At 37.6% G+C, this 21,098-nt stretch overlaps 1 long non-coding RNA gene across 1 annotated transcript; it reads left to right on the forward strand.

Annotated features, from left to right (window-relative positions):
- Window positions 1-19,428: 19,428 nt before the first annotated feature.
- LOC142614970 (uncharacterized) lies at window positions 19,429-20,535 on the forward strand. Its single transcript, XR_012840620.1, has 3 exons — window positions 19,429-19,849; window positions 19,974-20,089; window positions 20,383-20,535. It is a non-coding gene; the product is annotated as an uncharacterized LOC142614970 (long non-coding RNA).
- Window positions 20,536-21,098: the final 563 nt, after the last annotated feature.

Raw genomic sequence — 21,098 nt, forward strand, 5'->3', positions numbered from 1 at the left:
AGGTGAAGTTTTGGATTTATCTAAAACCCTTAAAAACCACTCCTCTTATCTTTTTATCTATTCTTACCTTGTTTTTCTTTTTTCTTTTTTTTTGGACAATTCTGCAGACCCACGCGCAGCAGATCGTCACCCTCTCCTTGTTGATTTTGGGAGATTGGACAGAATTTTACAAGCCGAAGTTTTTGTGCATACAGACGGCCAACTCCGAGCGGCTCATTTAATCCTCGGCTACAATCCCATTTCCAAAGCTTTCCAAACGCCGAAGTGTGTGATCAAAGCCAAGGACCCACGTCTTCCCCATATCAGCGTTACCGTTGAAGGTTTCCTGCTACCCGAGGGGGCTCCTATTCCTCAGGGTACCCTGGTTACCCAACCCGTACAACCCCCACAACCCGTTCCGGTTGGGATTCTCTTAATCCCTATTTCAACACAACACATATTTGGTGAAGCAACCTCTTCCCAACCCAACATAAAGGAAAAAGAAGAGATTGTCGAAGTATCTGATTCTGAGGACGAGTTCGAGGTTTTTAATCAACCCCACTCTCCCGAAGACCAAATTTCTATCCTCGGCACATCCTCTCAAGTCTCACAAGACATCATCCAACAGTCTGATCTCATGGGTATCCAACGCAAGGCCAAGCCGAGTTTAAAAGATGTACTGGAGGCTCAAGCGGGGCCTCAAGAGCTTCCTAAGGAAACTCGCCCTAGGGTCCAAGATAAAGGTGCTGAAAATGGCCCTGAATCCAAGCTCCCTCCTCCTCCCCCTCCTTCCCAACCTCAGCGTACCAATCCGGCTGACCTCAAAAGAAAACGGGACCAGCAAAAAGGGAAAGAAGTGATGGAGGTAGGAAAAGGCTCTCTTCCTAAAGAGTCTGAGATCGAAAAAGGAGGAAAGTAGGCTTGCAGCGTGCAGACGAGGTCAGATAGACGGACCGAATCTCACGTGGCCGTATACGCTCCACTCTGGCTCCCTGATATGACTATGGATGACCACGCTATCACTATGGACGCATCCATTAGAAACTCTGATGAGGGGACTGCTGCTTGCATAATAGACGCATTGGAGCAAGCTTTGCTGCTTCCCGAGGATATGGGTGAGCTCAGAAAAAAGAGAGACCAGAATGTCTTTATGATTCTAAAGAAGGAACTTGCCATGGTAAGCATCTCTTCTAAACCTTGTCCATTTCTATTCCTGTTATTTCATAAAACTTATAACTTTGTCTTTTTTGTATTGTTGTCTTTCATTCATAGGCTGTTCAGTCTACCCGTAGGGCAGAAGAGATCGCCATCAGCTCATACAAATCTTTGAAGGCCGAAGAATCAAGGCACGAAAACGCCCAAAGGATCTCGGACCTACAAAAGAAAAAACTATAAGAGGTCTCAGATAAACTGGCTAAGGCAGAGAGTGAGAAGTCCGGTTTGGAGGCTGCTCATAAAACAATTGCGAAACAGACCGAGGACCAACGACTGCTGCTTAGGCAAACTGATGAGAATCTTGCTGCAGCGCGAAAGCTAGTTGAGGACCTTAAAAAAGATTTGAAGGAGTCTGAGAGGGTAAAAGAGGAGGCTATCAAGAGCAAAGAGAAGGTCCTTCAAGAAAAAGAAGAGGCTGAAAAGGCAAGGGAAGAGGCTGAGAATGCAAAAGACCGAGCCGAACAGGAAGGTTATGAGGTTGGTGTGAAGGAGATTACGGAAACCTTCAAGGCTCAGGTCCCTGAGGTTTGTAGGCATTACTGCCTCCAAGTGTGGAACGAGGCACTTTCCCGAGCTGGGGTTGAGGCTTCTTCTACTCTTTGGAAAGCAAAGAGTGTCTACTACCCTCCAACCATTCGAGCTTTTGACCTTCCTCAAGTTGATGATGATGCTGCCCTACCACAATCTGAGGATAAGGAAAGTGAGTTGGCTGAAGACTCTGCTTTTGCTGAAGATCAACTCCCCAAGCAAGCTGATCCAACAGAAGGAAAGGCACTAGAGGACACATAGTCCTCAAGTGACCTCAATGACCCTTCCAAGGACAAGCAGGGTGATCAAGCGAATCTGATAACCTTGAAGGATGATCCCAAGGGTAAAGGAATAGCTATTGATTCTTCAGCGCAGCCTCAACTTCCTCAAGACCCTAAAGGCCCTTTGAAGATAAAGTTGAAGCAGTGACTATTCTCCTCTCGTCTTTAGCCTTTCCTTTATTTCTACTTAGTGTAATTCTGATAATTCGCCAGTACTTTTGTAATTTCAAAGAATTTTTGAATTTTTAATCAAAACATAAGTTCTACTTCCTTTGTTTGATGTTCTGTTTTGCTTTTGTTCTGCCTTGATCATACTACTTCATACTTGTTTTTCCATATTTAGAACAGTAATCCTTTTACCTTTATTAGTGTACTAAAGTCAAAGCAGCAACCTGGATTGAATTTAGGCAATAGACATGTTCAACATGTTTGTAAATGCATTAAGTGATGCTCATGGATTTTTATCCATTTATCACCATCTCAGGGAGACTTTAAGATATACGTAGTTGAATTTCATTTAGATGGGGCATGTCTAAGGATCAAAACGTTTATTTAGGCTTTGTTCGATACTTAGATAAGGCGTATGGTCCAATGATCTACGCATACCAAGTTTCAGTTTGATACTTAGTGAAAAGAAGTGGAATGTTAATTTCCCCCAAAGTAGATGATCCGAGGACCAGACATAACTAAGGTTCTGTTTAATACTTGATAAAAAATATCAATTTAGACGAGGTATGTGGTCCGAGGATCCAGGAATACCAAGCTTCAGTTTGACACTTAGTGAAAAGAATTGGAATGTTAATTTCCCCAAAGTAAATGATCCGAGGACCAGGCATAACTAAGGTTCTGTTTAACACTTGATAAAAAATATCAATTTAGACGAAGTATGTGGTCCGAGGATCCAGGCATACCAAGCTTCAGTTTGATACTTAATGAAAAGAATTGAAATGTTAATTTTCCCAAAGTAGATGATCCGAGGACCATGCATAACTAAGGTTCTGTTTAACACTTGATAAAAAATATCAATTTAGACGAGGTATGTGGTCTGAGGATCCAGGCATACCAAGCTTCAGTTTGATACTTAATGAAAAGAATTGAAATGTTAATTTCCCCAAAGTAGATGATCCGAGGACCAGGCATAACTAAGGTTCTGTTTAACACTTAATAAAAAATATCAATTTAGACGAGGTATATGGTCCGAGGATCCAGGCGTACCAAGCTTCAGTTTGACACTTAGTGAAAAGAATTGAAATGTTAATTTCCCCAAAGTAAATGATCCGAGGACCAGGCATAACTAAGGTTCTGTTTAACACTTGATAAAAAATATCAATTTAGACGAGGTATGTGGTCCGAGGATCCAGGCATACCAAGCTTCAATTTGATACTTAATGAAAATAATTGAAATGTTAATTTCCCCAAAGTAGATGATTCGAGGACCAGGCATAACTAAGATTCTATTTAACACTTGATAAAAAATATCAATTTAGACGAGGTATGTGATCCGAGGATCTAGACATACCAAGTTTCAGTTTGACACTTAGTGAAAAGAATTGAAATGTTAATTTCCCCAAAGTAAATGATTCGAGAACCAGGCATAACTAAGGTTCTGTTTAAACTTGATAAAAAATATCAATTTAGACGAGGTATGTGGTTTGAGGATCCAGGAATACCAAGCTTCAGTTTGATACTTAATGAAAAGAATTGAAATGTTAATTTTGCCTAAGTAGATGATCCGAGGACCAAGCATAACTAAGGTTCTGTTTAACACTTGATAAAAAATATCAATTTAGACGAGGTATGTGGTCTGAGGATCCAGGCATACCAAGCTTCAGTTTGATACTTAATGAAAATAATTGAAATGTTAATTTTTCCTAAGTAGATGATCCGAGGACCAGGCATAACTAAGGTTCTGTTTAACACTTGATAAAAAATATCAATTTAGACGAGGTATGTGGTCCAAGGATCCAGGCATACCAAGCTTCAGTTTGACACTTAGTGAAAAGAATTGGAATGTTAATTTCCCCAAAGTAAATGATCCGAGGACCAGGCATAACTGAGGTTCTGTTTAACACTTAATAAAAAATATCAATTTAGACGAGGTATGTGGTCCGAGGATCCAGGCATACCAAGCTTCAGTTTGACACTTAGTGAAAAGAATTGGAATGTTAATTTCCCCAAAGTAAATGATCCGAGGACCAGGCATAACTAAGGTTCTGTTTAACACTTGATAAAAAATATCAATTTAGACGAAGTATGTGGTCCGAGGATCCAGGCATACCAAGCTTCAGTTTGATACTTAATGAAAAGAATTGAAATGTTAATTTCCCCAAAGTAGATGATCCGAGAACCATGCATAACTAAGGCTCTGTTTAACACTTGATAAAAAATATCAATTTAGACGAGGTATGTGGTCCGAGGATCCAGACATACCAAGCTTCAGTTTGATACTTAATGAAAAGAATTGAAATGTTAATTTCCCCAAAGTAGATGATCCGAGGACCAGGCATAACTAAGGTTCTATTTAACACTTGATAAAAAATATCAATTTAGACGAGGTATATGGTCCGAGGATCCAGGCGTACCAAGCTTCAGTTTGACACTTAGTGAAAAGAATTGAAATGTTAATTTCCCCAAAGTAAATGATCCGAGGACCAGGCATAACTAAGGTTCTGTTTAACACTTGATAAAAAATATCAATTTAGACGAGGTATGTTGTCCGAGGATCCAGGCATACCAAGCTTCAGTTTGATACTTAATGAAAAGAATTGAAATGTTAATTTCTCCAAAGTAGATGATCCGAGGACCAGGTATAACTAAGATTCTGTTTAACACTTGATAAAAAATATCAATTTAGACAAAGTATGTGGTCCGAGGATCCAGGCATACCAAGCTTCAGTTTGATACTTAATGAAAAGAATTGAAATGTTAATTTCCCCAAAGTAGATGATCCGAGGACCAGGCATATAACTAAGATTCTGTTTAACACTTGATAAAAAATATCAATTTAGACGAAGTATGTGGTCCGAGGATCCAGGCATACCAAGCTTCAGTTTGATACTTAATGAAAAGAATTGAAATGTTAATTTCCCCAAAGTAGATGATCCGAGAAACATGCATAACTAAGGTTCTGTTTAACACTTGATAAAAAATATCAATTTAGACGAGGTATGTGGTCCAAGGATCCAGGCATACCAAGCTTCAGTTTGATACTTAATATAAAGAATTGAAATGTTAATTTCCCCAAAATAGATGATCCGAGGACCAGGCATAACTAAGGTTCTGTTTAACACTTGATAAAAAATATCAATTTAGACGAGGTATATGGTCCGAGGATCCAGGCGTACCAAGCTTCAGTTTGATACTTAGTGAAAAGAATTGAAATGTTAATTTCCCCAAAGTAAATGATCCGAGGACCAGGCATAACTAAGGTTTTGTTTTACACTTGATAAAAAATATCAATTTAGACGAGGTATGTGGTCCGAGGATCCAGGCATACCAAGCTTCAGTTTGACACTTAGTGAAAAGAATTGGAATGTTAATTTCCCCAAAGTAAATGATCTGAGGACCAGGCATAGCTAAGGTTCTGTTTAACACTTGATAAAAAATATCAATTTAGACGAAGTATGTGGTCCGAGGATCCAGACATACCAAGCTTCAGTTTGATACTTAATGAAAAGAATTGAAATGTTAATTTCCCCAAAGTAGATGATCTGAGGACCATGCATAACTAAGGTTCTGTTTAACACTTGATAAAAAATATAAATTTAGACGAGGTATGTGGTCCGAGGATCCAGGCATACCAAGCTTCAATTTGATACTTAATGAAAAGAATTGAAATGTTAATTTTCCTAAAGTAGATGATCCGAGGACCAGGTATAACTAAGGTTCTGTTTAACACTTGATAAAAAATATCAATTTAGACGAGGTATATGGTCCGAGGATCCAGGCATACCAAGCTTCAGTTTGACACTTAGTGAAAAGAATTGAAATGTTAATTTCCCCAAAGTAAATGATCCGAGGACCAGGCATAACTAAGATTCTGTTTAACACTTGATAAAAAAATATCAATTTAGACGAGGTATGTGGTCCGAGGATCCAGGCATACCAAGCTTCAGTTTGATACTTAATGAAAAGAATTGAAATGTTAATTTCCCCAAAGTAGATGATCCGAGGACCAGGCATAACTAAGATTCTGTTTAACACTTGATAAAATATATCAATTTAGACGAGGTATGTGGTCCGAGGATCCAGACATACCAAGTTTCAGTTTGACACTTAGTGAAAAGAATTGAAATGTTAATTTCCCCAAAGTAAATGATTCGAGGACCAGGCATAACTAAGGTTCTGTTTAAACTTGATAAAAAATATGAATTTAGACGAGGTATGTGGTCCGAGGAGCCAGGCATACCAAGCTTCAGTTTGATACTTAATGAAAAGAATTGAAATGTTAATTTTTCCTAAGTAGATGATCCGAGGACCAGGCATAACTAAGGTTCTGTTTAACACTTGATAAAAAATATCAATTTAGACGAGGTATGTGGTATGAGGATCCAGGCATACCAAGCTTCAGTTTGATACTTAATGAAAATAATTGAAATGTTAATTTTCCCTAAGTAGATGATCCGAGGACCAGGCATAACTAAGGTTTTGTTTAACACTTGATAAAAAATATCAATTTAGACAAGGTATTTGGTCTGAGGATCCAGGCATACCAAGCTTCAGTTTGACACTTAGTGAAAAGAATTGAAATGTTAATTTCCCCAAAGTAGATGATTCGAAGACCAGACATAATTAAGGTTCTGTTTAACACTTGATAAAAAATATCAATTTAGACGAAGTATGTGGTCCGAGGATCCAGACATACCAAGCTTCAGTTTGATACTTAATGAAAAGAATTGAAATGTTAATCTCCCCAAAGTAGATGATCTGAGGACCATGCATAACTAAGGTTCTGTTTAACACTTGATAAAAAATATAAATTTAGACGAGGTATGTGGTCCGAGGATCCAGGCATACCAAGCTTCAATTTGATACTTAATGAAAAGAATTGAAATGTTAATTTTCCTAAAGTAGATGATCCGAGGACCAGGTATAACTAAGGTTCTGTTTAACACTTGATAAAAAATATCAATTTAGACGAGGTATATGGTCCGAGGATCCAGGCATACCAAGCTTCAGTTTGACACTTAGTGAAAAGAATTGAAATGTTAATTTCCCCAAAGTAAATGATCCGAGGACCAGGCATAACTAAGATTCTGTTTAACACTTGATAAAAAAATATCAATTTAGACGAGGTATGTGGTCCGAGGATCCAGGCATACCAAGCTTCAGTTTGATACTTAATGAAAAGAATTGAAATGTTAATTTCCCCAAAGTAGATGATCCGAGGACCAGGCATAACTAAGATTCTGTTTAACACTTGATAAAATATATCAATTTAGACGAGGTATGTGGTCCGAGGATCCAGACATACCAAGTTTCAGTTTGACACTTAGTGAAAAGAATTGAAATGTTAATTTCCTCAAAGTAAATGATTCGAGGACCAGGCATAACTATGGTTCTGTTTAAACTTGATAAAAAATATGAATTTAGACGAGGTATGTGGTCCGAGGAGCCAGGCATACCAAGCTTCAGTTTGATACTTAATGAAAAGAATTGAAATGTTAATTTTTCCTAAGTAGATGATCCGAGGACCAGGCATAACTAAGGTTCTGTTTAACACTTGATAAAAAATATCAATTTAGACGAGGTATGTGGTATGAGGATCCAGGCATACCAAGCTTCAGTTTGATACTTAATGAAAATAATTGAAATGTTAATTTTCCCTAAGTAGATGATCCGAGGACCAGGCATAACTAAGGTTTTGTTTAACACTTGATAAAAAATATCAATTTAGACAAGGTATTTGGTCTGAGGATCCAGGCATACCAAGCTTCAGTTTGACACTTAGTGAAAAGAATTGAAATGTTAATTTCCCCAAAGTAGATGATTCGAAGACCAGACATAATTAAGGTTCTGTTTAACACTTGATAAAAAATATCAATTTAGACGAACTATGTGGTCCGAGAATCCAGGCATACCAAGCTTCAGTTTGATACTTAAATAAACGAAGATAATGAACGCAATATAGTGTCAATAAAAATGGCCGAAGTGCCTTACATTTAATAATAGTACCTTCGTAGGTTATTTACATTCCAGGGACATTGTACAGCATATTCATCTAGATTTTCAATATTATAAGCCCCTATGCCTGCGACTGAGGTAATACCATAAGGTCCTTCCCAGTAGGGCCCCAATTTTCCCCATGCTAGGTTCTTTGTTGTACCCAAAACTTTCCTCAGTACCAAGTCCCTAGGTGCAAGAGGCCGCAGTGTGACATGAGAATCATACCCCTGCTTGAGTTTGTGTTGATAATAAGCTAGTTGAACCATGGCATTCTCTCATCGTTCTTCCACTAAGTCTAGACTTCTCTCCAATAGATTATCGTTGCTGTCTGAAGTGAAGGAGTTCTTCCTTAGTGTTGGGAACCCAGTTTCTAGAGGTATTACTGCCTCGACTCCATAAGTCATGGAGAAGGATGTTTCTCCTGTGGACCTTCATGGTGTAGTTCGATATGTCCACAAGACATGTGGCAGTTCTTCCACCCATCTTCCCTTAGTATCACCCAACTTTTTCTTGAGCCCATTAACTATCACTTTATTGATGGCCTTGGCCTGCCCCTTCCCTTGAGGGTAAGCTGGAGTGGAATATCTATTCGTGATGCCTAGATCAGAACAGTATTTCCTAAAGGCCTTACTATCAAATTGTAGACCATTATCTGAAATGAGAGTATGAGGGATTCCAAACCTGGTGACAATGTTTTTCCATACAAACTTTTTTGCTTCCATGTCTCTGATATTTGATAATGGCTTAGCTTTAACCCATTTGATGAAATAATATGTTCCGACGAGGAGCCACCGCCTATTCCCTGCTGCCTTTAGGAAAGGTCCAACAATGTCCAAGCCCCATTGAGCAAAAGGCCAAGAGCTAGACAGAGGATTAAGAACACCTCCTGGTTGATGTATGTTAGGAGCGAATCTTTGACATTGGTCACACTTCTTCGCATAATCATGTGCTTCTCTCTGCATATTGGGCCACCAATAGCCCTGAGTAAGGGCTCTATGAGCTAAAGACCTTCCTCTAGTGTGGCTTCTGCGAATCCCCTCATGCAACTCTTCCAAAAGTAACTCCATTGCTTCTGGATGCATACATAACAAATATGGTCCCAAAAAAGAGCGCTTGTATAATTTCTGATCCTCGGACAGCCAGAACCAAGGTGCTTTCCTGCGAACCTTATCTGTTTCGGACTTTTCTTTAGGCAAGATATCATCTTTGAGAAATGTCACAATTGGATCCATCCAACTAGGCCCTATCCTAACTTGAAGAATTCGAGTGGCGTTATTACTCGTCCCAGTGGGTTTCCACAGATCTTCAACAAGGATGACCCGAGGTAGGCTTTGCGCCGAGGATGTTGCGAGTGTGGCCAAGGAGTCAGCATGAGTATTCCCACACCTGAACACATGTAATAAAGAAAATGACTCAAATTTGGATTTCATATACCTGACCTGGGTTAGGTATCCTTGCATTCTTGAATCTCTTGCCTCTAGCTTCCCTTCCACTTGGCCTACCACCAATAGTGAATCCGAGAACATTTGTACTATTTTCCCTCCCATCTTATAAACCATGTTCATTCCAGCGAGGACGGCTTCATATTCGGTTTCATTGTTGGTGGCCGAGAACCCTAATCTCAAAGATTTCTCAAAAGTAATTCTCTCAGGGGATACCAATACTAGCCCTACCCCAGATCCTTTTTGATTTGCTGCTCCATCGACATATACTTTCCATAACGGAGGCTCTTTGTACGAAATCATGCCTACTGATTTTTTATCCATGCCTGATCCTTTAATATACTCTTCTAATGAAGGCTCAACAAACTCCGCCACAAAATCCGCAATGACTTGCCCCTTTATAGAGGTGCGAGGCATATACTTGATATCGAAAGCCCCTAGGACAGTTCCCCATTTGACAATTCTTCCCGTATAATCTGCACTTCGAAGTATAGACTTAAGAGGGAGTTGTGTTAGGACAACAACTGTATGAGACTGGAAGTAATGGGGAAGCCTTTGCGTAGCATGCACCACCGCCAAGATTGATTTCTCCAGTGGTAAATAATTTACCTCGGCTTCATGCAGAGACTTGCTCACGTAATAAACTGGCCTCTGTACATTATCATCATCCCGTATAAGAACCAAACTAACTGCATGATTAGCTACTGCAATATATGTGAACAAAACTTCATCAATTTCTGGTCGAAACATAACGGGTGGTTGCAAGAGATATTCTTTAAGCTGTTGAAAAGCCACCGCACACTCCTCGGTCCATTCAAAACCCTCCCATTTATTCAACAACTGAAAGAAAGACCTGCATCTGTCCGCGGACCGAGAAATCAATCGGTTGAGGGCAGCATTCATTCCTGTTAGTCTCTGAACCTCTTTAGGATTTCGAGGTGGGTGTAAGTTGCTAATGGCCTTGACCTGAGCAGGATTGACCTCAATTCCCCGATGAGTTACCATATAGCCTAGAAACTTGCCTGACCCTACACCAAAAGAACATTTAGAGGCATTGAGTCGCAATTTGTACTTTCTCAGCATTTGAAAAGTGTTGCTCAGATCTTCCAAATGCGTAGAAACCGCTTTACTCTTTACCACCATGTCATCCACATATACCTTGATAGTTTTTCCTAGCTGTGGCTCAAACATCCTCGTCATCATCCTTTCATAGGTAGCCCCTGTGTTCTTCAAACCAAAGGGTATCACCTTATAATGATAATTTCCTGTAGGAGTGACAAATGCAGTCCTTTCCTGGTCCTCCACAGCTAAAGGTATTTGGTGATAACCTTGGAAAGCGTCAAGAAAACTCATCCGAGGATGCCCAACAATAGCATCCACCAACTGATCAATTTGAGGCATTAGGAAAGAATCCTTCAGACAAGCTTTGTTTAAATCTGTGAAATCCACACAAACTCTCCACTTCCCATTCTTCTTCTTTACCACCACCGTATGAGCTAACCATTTAGGATAAAAAAATTCTTTGATAGCACCCGTCTTTTTGAGTTTGAGCACTTCCTCCTTAACAGCCTCAAAATGCTCTCTGGAGGATCGCCGAGGTGGTTGCCTCCTCGGTACCATAGCTGGATTGACATTTAAATGATGAAAAATAAAACTCGGATCGACCCCAGGGGCCTCGTAAGCATTCCATGCAAATACATCCATATTTCTCTTTAAAAACAAAATCAGCTCTGTCTTCTCCTCCTGTGGCAGTTGAACCCCCACCTGAAAGAACTTTTCAAGGTCCTCGTCTATGAGAACCCTTTCCAATTCTTCACATGCAGGTTCATCTACCTTGGTTGTGGCCAAAGACTTTGATTGCTACGACTTTTCGCTAGCCGAGGCCGAGGACTCCGGTTCAGGTTGACGCAGAATTGCAGCTGTAACACACTGTCGAGCCACAGACTGACTCCCAAGCAGCTCCACCACCTGATCTCCAGAAGGAAATTTAACCTTGACATGCAAAGTTGAGGAAACGGCACCCAAAGCATGCAACCAAGGTCTTGCCACAATAGCCGTATAGGGAGAATAGGCGTCCACTACGATGAAATCTACGTTTACCACTTCTGGGTCTGATTGTACAGGCAGCCTAATTTGCCCCTTTGGTATGACAGCCTTTCCCTCGAAGCTTATCAAGGGTGAGTCATAAGCCGTAAGATCTTCAAGCTTTAAATTTAACCTTTTAAACAGGTCAGGGTACATGATATCTGCGCCACTGCCTTGATCGACCATTACCCTCCTTACATCGTAATTCCCTATTCTTAGGGTAATAACTAAGGTATCATCATGTGGCTGGATAGTCCCGATTTTGTCCTCTTCCGAGAAACCCAAAATTGGTAGGACATTCACCTTAATCCTCTTCGGCTAATCCCTTGATTCCTCGGCCAAGGTCTGAGCCACAGACATCACCCTAAAAGGAGTTGAGCCAGTCCTTCCAGGTGCCGCGAAAATAACATTGATTGTACCTAGAGGAGGCCTTGACGAAGGGCCACCGTGGTTTGCCGCTCCTGAGTGATTTCCTTGCCCATTAGGCTGATACAAGAATTGCTTTAACTTTCCCTCTTTAACCAATTGCTCCAAATGCTTCCATAGAGTCCGACAATCCTCAGTGGTATGACCCCTCTCCTAGTGATAATGGCAATGGAGATTTTGGTTGCGCCTCAAAGGGTCCCCTGCCATGTTATTGGGCCATTTGAAGTATGACTCATGCCTGATTTTCTCCAACAGCTGTTGCACTGGTTCCTTGAAAACGGTGTTGACCACTTGTGGGGCCGTAGGACCAGCTTGTCTGGAGAAATCTCTTGCAGGCCTGTTGTTGTACCTGTCCGACCTGAAATCTCTCCTTTCCTGAAAGATAACCTTTGCCTTACCCTTTCCTTGCTGCTGATCTTCCTCAACCCTTTTGTACTCATCAATGCGATCCATAAGCCGACACACGCTCTTGACAGACTTTTTCGTCAAAGATTTCCTCAAGTCATGCTCCGTAGGTAGGCTGACCTTGAAGGTCCTTATCGCCACATCATCAAAGTCCCCATCAATCTCATTGAACATCTCCCAATACCTGTCTGAATACGTTCTCAGGGCTTCTCCTTCCCTCATGGCCATGGATAATAATGAATCCAAGGGCCGAGGAACCCTACTGTATGTGATGAAACGAGAACCAAATGCCCTAGTAAGTTCCTTGAAAGAATTGATAGAGCTTGCCCTCAAGCCATCAAACCATCTCATGGCCACGGGTTCTAGGCTAGAGGGAAAAATCTTGCATATCAAAGTCTCATTCTTGGAATGTACTGCCATCCTTTGGCTGAAATGGCTCACATGCTCCATAGGATCCATTCGGCCATTGTAAATAGTGAAGGCCGGTTGTGTGAAGCGCCGAGGTAGCCTCCCTTCTTCCAACTTGCGTGTGAAAGGTGACCTGGAGATTTGGTGCAACACCCTACCCATTGCATCATTTCCCAAGCCCCTAGAGGAATAGTTTCTACCCTACCGCCCATGCAGGTTGTCTTCCTCGTAAGAGAAAGATTTAGCTGTGGGAGTTCTGGACCTCTGCCTATAATTGTCATCCTCGGAACCCTCCGAAAAGGGATCGGAGACCGAAGGAGTTCTCCTTCGCCTTTCGTGACGCAATTTCCTTTTTAGGCTGTCAATTTCTTTTTGCATGGCTTTGGTATTTTCCTCGTGAGGAACTCTACTTCCCCCTTATGAATGACTCCTACTTCTGGTAGTGTGCGTAGTATGCACACTACCTTCCCGCTTCTCTTCGTGCTCAAGATGCAAGGAGTGATCTTCATGCTAGGAGCCCACAGACTCTGTACGGTGTTGTGGTCCTGAGCCCACCATGATGTTTAAACCGCTTCAAAGACTAAATCCCCACAGACGGCGCCAATTGTAAGGACACAATTCGAACTCCTGATCCATAATCAAAAGGGAAAGGGCTGGAAAGGCCTTTTTACAATAAATTTGTAGAGAGTGGGCTTGAAATCTAGATTTCAAAGGTGGTTTAAACAACAAAAAAAAGAACGGGCTTTGGGCCCAATGGCACAAATAAGGAATTATTTGTAAGAATATGAATGAAAGCTCCTCCTCGGACACAATCCGAGGATATTTTATAATATTGCTTCTTAAGATAGATTATAATTGTGGATAGTCAAATTATCATATACTATTCTTTCTTTTTTCTCCAAAGAAAGACCTCCCTCTCTTCCAAAGGTCACTTCTCTTATTTATACTTCCTCTTCCTCTCATTCTCATTTTTCACTCATGGTTATAACGCTGGTTTTAGATACTTGTCCCATCAAATTTCCCTGAAGTCTTCTAGAGTCAGGGGCCAAGTTCCAAACCTCATGCTCTGGTCCCATTTCTCCCTTAATGCAGCCAATATATCAATTGCAGAGTCTTTAATGCGGGGGCGGTGACAGCAGCTTTACCTTAGATTTTCCACTGCCCTTTCTATTACCCTCCACGTGTACCGTGTCTTCCCGAAACCATAGGAATTTCTATAATATGGCCTGGGGATATTAAAACCTCTCCTTCTATTACCTCGGCTTTACTATCCGAGGACAAAGTCTTCCTCGGACATAATTATTCATACACTATCACATTTTTACCTAGTATTTTCTTTATGAGGTACATTCACACACTCCTAGATCACTTGATATCCTCGGATTGGGCTTTTAGCCCAAGAGATATTCTTGGACCATCCTTTATAAATTACTGGGCCCAATGTCCCTACAATACCATTTTGAAATATAAAAGATTCTTGTTAGAAGCACCAAAGTGAGCTAATAAGAAAAAGTTGGTGGTGCAAAATTTTTAATTTTTAGAAATTGTTAATACCACTAAAAATATACGTCTTGTATTTTTGAGGCGATTAAAAAAATGAAGGCCTGTAGCTATAGCCAATAGATTTAGTAGATGTTGAAGGGGATAAGGTTGGAAGTCCACATTAGAGGATACCCAACCAAGGGAGAAGAGATTCAGAGATCCTGAAAACTAGGTTCATTGGAAAAAATCTTAAGGTGGTGTTGATATCGTGTTTTGTTCAATTTCAACTTGCATATCAAAAAACCAATTTAAACCGTTAAAAGCCAAAAATTGTGTTTTTTAAACATGAAAAAAATAAGCAATTTCATGAAATAATTTTATTTGTCTCCATCAGATGTTGGATAAATCATTTTGATGGTCCAAGATTTTAAAATCCCAAAAATTCCATTTTTAGCTAAGGTTGACAAACTTTGATCAACCCTAAGCAAGGCTAGTCAAAGTTAGACCAAAAATCCTATTGTTCGATTGAGATGAATTTGAGCTCATCTTAAAAATCATGAATTTCCCTTTAAAGTGACATTTCATGGGCCTAGATCAAAGTTGAGACGGATGAGATATTCCAAAAATATCAAAAGTGTTAACCTTTTTTGCAATATGTGATTATAGTTTAATATTGACTAAATGATAATCAAATGAACAACAATTGGCTCGAGTGAGGAGTCGTTGAAAATGTTACATGATAAATTTTGATTTGACATGCTTGGATGACTAAAAAACTCCATTTAAATTTAAAAGAATATTTAAAAAATATTAAAGTGAGAATTTTATGTTAAAACATGGCTTTTTTAGTACTTTTCCACGGCATCCGACTTGCTAAATCGAAGGATTTGAACAAAAAAAGTAAGAATATTTAGAAAATAGGCATCACAACCTTTCCAACAATATCTTATCCAACAAAAACGGAGGTCGGCATTGACACAATCTTGACCATATTTATAATTATTTGTCTAACGTCAAAACATGTATTGAAACAAAGTCGTGGAAGGGGATTGAACCATGAATGGTATTTATCTTATTGCCTTGTAACCAGGGGTAGAACTAAGAATTTTGGCTTGGGAGGACCGAATTACATATTGATACATACAAACATTTACACAAGTATACATTATTATTATTATTATCATTATAATAATGATAATAATAATAATAATAATAATAATAGAAATTTTAATCTTTATAAACTATAATGAATACACAAATTGTCTACTTTTGTATCATTTTTGGTGTATTATCACCCCCCTAACATTAAATATCTTCTATTTTTGTTTCATTCAACATTTGTAGTCTAAATTAAGTATTGAAAAACAATTGGAAACTTGACAATAATAACAATATATATATATATATATATATATATACATATATATCCAAGAGAAAATTGCTTTTTAATTACTATTACCCCTAGCATTAAATATCCTTAGTGTCTTTTTTTTTTCATTTAACAATTTGTGACTAAATCAAGTATTAAGAAACAATTTTAAACTTAACAACAACATAGAAAGGCCTAGTCCCAAATAAAATAACACTCTAAGAGGAAATTTCTTTTATTAAATACTTGCTATTTAAATTCAACAACTAGAACTTACCAATTAAGAGAGGAAAAAACTAAAAAGATGTAATACTTTTTTTGGATATCAGGCGAATGGAGTTTTTTTTTTTTTTGTGGTATATAAGGTGGATAGTTTGTTGTTATTAACAACTTTTTTTTGGAACCCAACAATTATAGTGGTTCAATTCCTTTTTTGCAAGGGCTAGCTCTTATTTTTTCAGAAGGGCTAACTATTAATTTTATGATCTAATATTTTTTAAAATTGTAAAATATCTATATTAGGAATTTTTTTTTAAAATCCCCCCACCCCCGTTGATAAGTATAGTTCCACCCCTACTTGTAATGCCAATTTTTTACTCGTTTATTTTTATTTTTTAACGAAATTCACAGTTTGGAATTAAAAAAAAAAAAAATCATCAGTTCACGAGACCACAACTATCTTATTTAAAGATAATACTAATTCTCTTTTAATTTTAGGGTTCATGAAAAAACATGAGAATAAGAGCTCTCATATTAATTCTCTTGATAAATTGTTAATAGAAAGCCATAAATCTATAATTAAAAGAAATTCATTAGAGGAAGGATTCCAATAGTAGTCTAAGGTTTTTTTTTTTTCTTTTTTTCTTTTTTTTTTTTTTGAGAAAGAATAGTAGTCAAGTTAGAATTTTTAATCAATTTTTTTTTTTTTTGAGATAGTTTCAACTTATGGCGTCCGTTCCTAATTCCCCACAGTAAGGTTGTCAAAATCGGGATCCTACGTAGGATCATGGAAGGTAGGTGGGGTCGTAGATCGTAGGATCGGATCGTAGATTGTAAAATCCTAAATTATTTAAGAAAAAAACAAAAAATACACATTGGTATGTTAAATAATTACATAAATTATACATTCATTGATATAATTACCATACATCACTATATTCATTTGTAATTGTCATTTAAAGATGCCAAAAATCTCAAAACGTAACACTCTATTAGAATATTTTTTATTTGGGTCCAACTGATACTCTCTACATTAGAGTGGAAAAACTTGATCTATTGAGATTTTATTTTTCATTTAGGTCCAATTGAGCCTTCTTTCAAGTTAAAGAAGATTACAAGAAACAAAGGTCGTTTGGGATCGTCAAAATCGTGTGATCCTACTGATCTTGAACGATCGCAAAGATCCTTAAAAGATCCGAATCGTTTTGGGCAAGAGGGATCATAAAATCATAGGATTGTAGAATCCAAATCAGGATTTTGACGACCATGCCCCATAGATCTCTTATTCAACTATCAGAGACTTTATCAGTTGAGCTAACTAAAACTCACTTTTTAATCAACTTAGAAATCATAAAAAAAAGGAAATAATAACAACGAATTTTTTTTTTATAGGTTATTTTTTTATTTTAGAACCACACACGCAGGGAGAGGGGAGAAAGTTTATCGGTGATTGAATATCATAAAACTGTTAACAAAAAAGCATATAGTAACGTATTAAACTCATATGTTTATCCAAAATAATTGATAAAGTAGTTTGTTATAAAAAAATAATTAGATAAAGTAGTATAGTAAAGTCAATAATAAGAACAACTAAGGTATTGCTTTTTTTCTTTTTCTTTTTTTTCAATTTGCTGCAATATAAAGTAATCTCTCTTAAACTTTTTCACTGCTGCAATCCTTGTCAAAAGATAAACATGAGTCAAATTCGATGTCTATGCTTTCCACAAGAAAGCCTTTTTTAATATTATGAATTTCTGAAATCTCAAAACAAATAATATTATGAGTTTCTGACTTTCTGTTACTACCATCAATGATTAACAAATATTTTAGCAAAAAAAAAATCAATGATTAACAAATAAACCTCAAACAACAATTTTTAATTTTCAGACCCAACATAGTAAAAAAAAACAAAAACAAGAAAATAAATACCTTAACACAGGTCCATGTGGTCAACTCGCACGTTTCCTTGATTTTACAAAATTTCTTTTCATTTTCCTAAAATACCCCCTCACAATCTCACACCAAAAAAAAAAAAACACACACATACGGAACCCAACAATTATAGTGGTTCAACTCCTTTTTTGTAAGGGCTGGCTCTTATTTTTAGGAGGGACCAACTATTAATTTTATGATCTAATATTTTAAAAAATTGTAAAATATATATATTAGGATTTTTTTTTTTAAATCCCCCCATCTGATGAGTATAGCTCCCCTCCTACTTGTAATGCTGGATTTTTACTCTTTTATTTTTTATTTTTTTTATAATGAAGTTCACATTTGGAATTTAAAAAAAAAACATTATGAGTTCATGAGACCACAACTATCTTATTTAAAGATAATACTAAATGTGCGTTTGGCTGCAACTTAAAAAACCTGCTTATTTTATTATTCAGCTTATTTTTACTACTATTCATGGGCTATATTGTACTTTTTGATACTATTTATAGGGGAAAAATGCTCATACACCCCCTAAACTTTCAACTACTAGCCAAAAGACCCCCTCAACTTTTTTATTGGCCAGTTTACTCCTTAAACTATTCAAAACTGTCAAATCAATGCTTCAATTAGTCTCACGTTAAAACACAAACGAAATAAGCACGTGAGACTCACGTGACTTTTAAAAAGAAACTTTAATCACCTAAAATCACAAAGCCCAGCTGAAATAAGAAGAAAGAGAAACAGGTCCGGCGGTGAAAGAGCTTAGGCAGTCAATTCAGAGCCGCTGTGAGCTTTCCCCTGCCATCTCACCGCCCTTGTTCCGGCGGTACCTTGGTGGTTCCACCGCGCTGTTCTATCTTAGTATGTCTTTTTTTCTCTCTCTTTTTTTTTTTTTTTTCCTTCATTCGTTCCTTGAGTTTAAATCCACAATGAACTTTTTTTTTTAATCTCCATGTACGAATTTCTATAATAGAAATTATTGGTTTGGTTTAATTTTTGGGTTGGGTCTTTGTGAGCTTGATTTGTTGTACCACCTGGTATTTTTGGATTGGGTCTCTGGGTTGGGTCTCTGTAAGCTTGGCGGTGAATTTGTTTTCTATCTTCATGTAAGAATTTCTATAGTAAGAATTATTTGTTTGTTTTAATTTTTGGGTTTGGTCTCTGTGAAATTCTTGTTTTTTATTTTTATCTCCATGTGTTGTTTACTGGGTGTTTGATTAAATGCCTGAGAGACATATGGCTACTGCTCTGATGGTTTAACCAATGAAGCCTGAAACTGGCTGCACGCATCAGTTCAAATCAATTTCCAATAGATGGGCCTTTTTTTTTTTTTTTGATAACATATAAAGAAAAAGTTCAAATTAGCTAACAACATGATCCATGATAGGCCAACAGTACTGAGTTGGCATTTTTGTAGCCATCACGGCTAACTGCCAAACATTAGAAAGGACAACCTTAGGTACAAAAATCAGCTTATAAACTAATCCCATCTGCTGAAGGTGTGAAATGTCTGCCTCATAGTCCTTTCCTTCTAATCCGGAATTCTCCACCCACTGAAGACTTGGACTAGCTTTTTGCAACAACTTAGCAACAAAATTCGCTGAAATCCTAGGCTCCTAGCTGTGATAGATGCTTCCACTAAGGCTTCTTGAAGAGCATAAGTCACAGAGGTTGCAGCACAGCTCCTGTGCCCCTAATATTTGTTCTTAGCTTCAAATGCATAAGCAGTACCATACTTAATTCCATTACTATATATATCTATGTCTTTGCTTTTACTCATTAAAATGGATTTACAATTTTATTTGTATGTTTTTTTTTCTTTGAATGAGCTGATTATCAAGTACTAACCAGTTCAGATTCAGCAACAAAACTTATAGACATTGCAGCTCTTCTGGGTAAATCAATGGGTATGTGGTATGCACGTGTGTGTTCTTTTATGTTTCACTGAATTCTAGAAATTGGATTTTTTTTTTTTTTGGGGCCTGTTTTCATTCTCTTGGTTTCAAATTTGGTATTTTTGATTTATTGTAGGTTTGGCCCTAGTGGATTGCTCTGCTAGTTCTGAGACTATTGGAGTAATGAAACAAGTGGTTGATTTGGGCTGTTGCATTGTCATGGCTAATAAAAAGCCTCTTACTTCTACAATGGTAATAAACTTAGACTAGTAGGTTTGGTAGATTGAAGCAATTATCTTTCTAAATGTGATGCAAGGAACATTATTATGAATTTGTTGTTATGTTATCATTTTTGTGATCGCCATTGTATTTGCCAAGAGAAACTGCCAATAAGGTCCATTCTAATTGATATGTATATTTAAAGTGAAAGCGTCCTTGATTCATCTTATTCCTTGTTCACCATTCCTGCTTGACAAATTTGTCTTTGAAATACCAATTAGTAAAATGAGGTATCTAAAATGAACTCTGTATTTGCTGACCTGTAGAAGGATTATGACAAACTGGTCTCACATCCACCTCTTTAATAAAGGCATCTTAGTACCTGAATGGAAGAATGCTTGCATTGTGTTGCAGATATCTTGCTTCACTGTTTGCCAAAAATTTCATTCAAACCTGGCATTTGGTAGTATATAATTGTAGTAGAGTGTAATATAAAAAATTATTGGTTTATGTAACCTGGGGTTCTTATGATTTTAAAAATTGTTTGTTGCAGGGAATGCGGCTGTCTCAGGTAATCAGATTGAAGATTGAAGAATGTAATGTATGTAACTACTTTGAGAGGCATGACATTGAATTCGCACCAATGAGAAAAAAGTGTAATTACTAGACTATTGGACACTAACTGAAGGCTGAAGAATGAAGCTGCAATGCATAAGAGAATCCCTAAGTGGCTTTGGTGATTATTAGTGGTTTCTTAAATCAATAGTGGGATTGTGATAGCCTTTTGTATGGGGTCCAAGTGTTAATGTTGAAAGTCATCTTTATTTGCGGTGACTAAATATGTAGGAGTACTAAAAAAAAGGATTTGTAATGTAATGTATCCATATGTGAAAATTAGATGTAGTGTAATATACAAATGTTCACAACTATGTAATGTTCAACTTATGAAATTAATGGCAGTATATTTTCTCAAGTTTAGTAATTATCTGTGGGAAAAGTTTTTTCTCAAGTTTAGTAATTGTCCACTTGCCACATTTCCATT

This window comes from Castanea sativa, chromosome 11, assembly GCF_040712315.1.
Source record: "Castanea sativa cultivar Marrone di Chiusa Pesio chromosome 11, ASM4071231v1".
NCBI classification, from domain to species: Eukaryota; Viridiplantae; Streptophyta; class Magnoliopsida; order Fagales; family Fagaceae; genus Castanea; species Castanea sativa.